The 4,510-nt window shown below is 33.3% G+C and overlaps 2 long non-coding RNA genes across 2 annotated transcripts; both read right to left on the bottom strand.

Annotated features, from left to right (window-relative positions):
* Nucleotides 1-320: 320 nt before the first annotated feature.
* LOC114258988 (uncharacterized) lies at nucleotides 321-720 on the bottom strand. Its single transcript, XR_003628144.2, has 2 exons — nucleotides 639-720; nucleotides 321-481 (listed from the first exon to the last, which is right to left on the bottom strand). It is a non-coding gene; the product is annotated as an uncharacterized LOC114258988 (long non-coding RNA).
* Nucleotides 721-795: 75 nt separating this feature from the next.
* Nucleotides 796-4,022, bottom strand: LOC145823344 (uncharacterized). The gene is made up of 4 exons (XR_014365624.1): nucleotides 3,725-4,022; nucleotides 3,202-3,364; nucleotides 2,383-2,474; nucleotides 796-2,101 (listed from the first exon to the last, which is right to left on the bottom strand). It is a non-coding gene; the product is annotated as an uncharacterized LOC145823344 (long non-coding RNA).
* Between the last annotated feature and the right edge of the window lie 488 nt (nucleotides 4,023-4,510).

Raw genomic sequence — 4,510 nt, 5'->3', positions numbered from 1 at the left:
AGCTGCTAATTTTTTAGTAGCCAAAAACTTCTTTTTTTTTTTTTGGCTACTAACTGTTTAGTCGCCAATAAGTTCCCTTTTATTTTTTGGCTACTAAATATTTAGTCGCCAAAAGCTCTATTTATTAATTCTTTTTAAATGCACAAATTGAATATTTTTCATTAATTTCTAAATTATTTGCATTCCATTATCAATGCAACCTGTACATGTACAGAATAATATATCTATCAATTATAATCTAAATCTATTATCAATAATACCCATTTCATTATCAACTATCCAAAAACTTTAACTTATAACATCTTATTCCAAGTATCATATAAATTCATTCTAACCAAGTATAATTCATCTAAATTAAATATTACATTCAAAAACACTGTATTTCCAAAACAGAGAATTGTACACAAATAGATGCCATATACAGAATAAATGCTCTTTGTACACAAAAATAAATATCCACAATAGCTCACGCAAAAGCAATCTGTAAAACATAAAAAAAAAACCCATTAGCACTTATTCAATAAAATTGACATTTCAAATTATAACAATTATAAAATTAATAATTCGGATATATTATACTCTAGCAGAAACACAAGATGTTTGAACAAAGACTCAACATTACAACTAGGTCAAAATACCTTGAAAACCAATTAAAAGCAAGCGAGGGGTATATGTAAGGATTTCCTGCACATGATTAAGACTCAATTGTAAACAACATGACATGAATGCAATCTGTACAAAACATTACAACTGAGAAGAAAGTCATCAAAATCAAAATCACTGGATATTGAATTAGCAAACTACTAGTGCATGTCTGATAAATTTGAAGAAAAATACCACAATGAAGAATTAAATATGTAAATTAGAGAATAGATAATGTTATACCCATTACACAAGAGAACAAACAATGGTAAAGGAGGAAGGAAAATAATTGCCTACAATGTATCAGAGAGACATGTCTCTAAACAGAGCTTAATGGTAGAAGATGATTCTGTAGCCACAAGGACTTGGAATTGAGGCTTTATCAAATTGAATAATGCAACCTCACCCACATAATAACAGTGCAGGAAAGGATAAAGAAATCCACCATGTATATAGCCAACAAAATTAAATATATCAATCTCACCCACCAAATGCTCCCGTAGATTGCAAGAACTTAATGTCAAAATTTCCCACCTGTTGTGTTTCACCAGTACGGTATAGAACATCCATGTTAAGACCTTGATTTTTAAAGACTGCATCACTCTAGGGGTCCTCAGCCAATCCTGTTGGGTTTTTCATGTAAAATATGATATTCATGTGTTGATTGTTTATTCATGATTCAATCTGTTTGATCAACTAAAATTAAACTTAAAATCAATAATTTTAATTGGTTGACCTATTCATCCCCTTTAAGTACTTTGGACTCCGTAATTTCACAAACATAGTGCTTTGCAAATTAAGTAAATTTTCAATGCAACAATTGGGTTTTTTAACAACAGTTAGAATCATAGAACAACAAGAATGGGCAGATTCAAAAAAAGAAGAGGAAGCTATATTTGGCGGTAAGAATTACAGAAAAGAAATGAGAAAATTCAAGGCTAAAAAATGTGAGATGCTGCTGCAAATGATTAGGTTGTTCATCTTGTGAAAATTTAAGACTAGAAAACATGGGTCTCTTGTTAGTCCCTTTGTGTTCTCCTTACAGAACACATTGATTTAATTAAGTGTGAGAACGTATTTTTGAGTGGCACCACATTGGTTCAAGATCTCATTTATATTGTACGATATCGGATTGTGGTGCATGTGGTAGGATGATAATGGTTTAGGTTGTGACATTGGACGCGGCTCCGAAGTTGGGTATAAATGATACTCTTAAGGCGATTAAACCCAACCCAATTAGGAAGATAAATTTTAGATAAGGAATACTAGGTAGACAAGTAGAGTCCTAAATGGAAAATGAAACATAGGCTGAGACAGAGCATTACTGTATAAATAGCACACCACCAAAGTTGGGTATAAATGATACTCTTTGACTTTTATATATTTTATGGCCTTCTTCACCGTGGCATCTTCATGTTGGTGATTTTGGAAACATGTGCACGTTCACTGAGAGAGAGATCTGCAAAATAAACATATGAATCCTATAATTGAAGCACATTATCTCATCCCTCACACCTTCATGTTTGCTTTTAATATTTTCATTTTCTGTTTTCGTTTTTCAGAATATATAAACAATGGATCCAGTCTGGTGGCCAAATCAAACACAACAATGTGATTTATGCTTCATAGATTATCAAATTAAACTTCAAAAGCAATAAACAAACTACAATTTCAAAATTAATTGAATCCAATGATATCAAAATTCCAAATTATAATTAGCAAACAAACACTCAAGCTAACCTGAAATTGAGACTGAACCAAAAGCAAACCTATATTGTATGCCTGTGGAACTTACATTGGTGATATAAATAGTCCAAAAGCAAAGATGTTCCCTGCAATAGGCACACAAGAATGACCCTTTTGACAATTTCTTGAATAATACGCTTGAAATATCCACCTCATAGTAAAGCAAATAAAGTTAAAATTAAGCTTGTAAAAGTTCACATGTTACAAATTTGAGAACTATTCTAGAAACTATTTTCAAAATAAATTCTGGTCCTCCTCTTCTTCTCCCTTTCTGTCATGAATTTATTTTCACAAGCTGGAATCAGGTTTTGGATTTTCTGGAAATTATTACCATAAATCTTTGCAGCTAAACTTTGAGATGGCAAACAATTCCATACATAGAGAAACCATATATACTCACACCCGACACACACAAAGGGTGGAGCCACATACCCCGTTAAAACTTATTGAAACTAATGGGTTCAAACTTCTTATACATATTAAAATGTAACACAATAGTTTCATAAAACATAAATCAAAATTTACAGAAAATTCAGAATATGTTTATTTTTATTATTTTTTTAATTTTTTTTATTCCTAAAATAATGTTAACCATCAAAAAATCTATCCATAGTTATCAAAATACACATAATTCATATATAGGTTTAGATAAGCCCAAAAATTATGAATGTAGAAACAAATTAAACATCTTGTGCTTTATTTATCTCACTCTGGTTTTAGTGCTTATGAGGTCAATTGACCTTCAAACTTTACCAGCAGCAAAGGGAATGCATATCATGAAGAAACAAGTACAACACTTGGAGGGAAAATCACCTAGTTCCCATAGACTCTGGAAATCTGTTCCAAGCTGCTTTGTGTGAGAGTATTTAGTGTACATATATCATTCTTCAAATGAATCTACCAGATCAGGAAGAGGTTGAGAAACAGAGTCTTCATTTGACTGGCAAGGCAGTGGACATTGAAGAAGTCATTGCAACTGCAAGAGAGTGAGACAGAGTGTGTGTAGTCACAACATCAAACCCACAAAAAACCCAATGAACCCATAAAACTAAAATCTATAATTTCAATTCAAACACAATAAACCCATAATTTCACAAAACTAAAATCAAACCCATTTTGGACATCAAGATTTAATTAATTTCGTACAAATCAAACACTTCAACGAAACCCATTTACGAAATCAACACAAAAATAAACCCTAGATGAAGTGTGAGAGATGGGGAAATACGGGAAGGGAGGGAGAGGGAGAGGGAGAGAGAGAGAGAGAGAGAGAGAGAGAGGGAGAAGACCGAGAGCGACAGAGAGAGGAGAGAGAGAGAGAGAGAGAGACAAAAACCTGGGATTTGCAGCAGTGGCGGTGGTGATTTCCGGCGGTGGCGGTGGCGATGGCGACGGCGACGGTGACCTGCGACGATAGCCATCGACGTGCGACGGTGGAACCGACGTCAGGTTTGGTGGTGAGTGATCGGAGATGGGTGCTCCTTACGACGGTGTGGGGCAGCTCTCTATAGAATGAGAGAAAGAGAGATGAAAGAGGATGAGAGAAGAGTAAGAGGTGAGATATTTTTATTTTACATAAGATGGTTATTGGCGACTAAAATCTTTAGTCGCTGAAAATATTTTAAAAATCCCTCCAAAATATTTCAAACGTCTCCCTCCTAAAATTTTAGTTCTTTGGCGACGAAAACTATTTTTTGTCGCTGAAAATAAACCTTTGGCGACTAACATTTTGGTCACCAAAAGGTAAAAAATAATTTTTTATTTTTTATTGGGCGACTAATGATTTTAGTAGCCAAAACTCTATATACGGCGACTAAAATTATTTTTTGTCGCTGAAAATACACCTTTGGCGACCAAAATTTTGGTCGCCAAAGGTAAAAAATAATTTTTTATTTTTCATTCGGCGACTAAGTCGTTTTAGTAGCCAAAAATTAATGTAGGGCGACTAAATTTTTTTTTTGTCGCCAATTCTGACATTTTTGGCGACTAAATTATTTTTTAGTCGCCAATAACCAATATACAGCTACTAAAAAAAATTAGTAGCTAAATATTTTACTTTTGCCGACTAAAAAAATATTTAGTCGCCAATTCCACAACTTTTGGCGACTAGATTTTTTTTAGT

Source organism: Camellia sinensis, chromosome 4, assembly GCF_055761805.1.
Source record: "Camellia sinensis isolate YWXY chromosome 4, ASM5576180v1, whole genome shotgun sequence".
Taxonomy (NCBI): Eukaryota; Viridiplantae; Streptophyta; class Magnoliopsida; order Ericales; family Theaceae; genus Camellia; species Camellia sinensis.
Note: the sequence above shows the minus strand (reverse complement) of the source record. Positions and strands in the feature narration are given on the sequence as shown.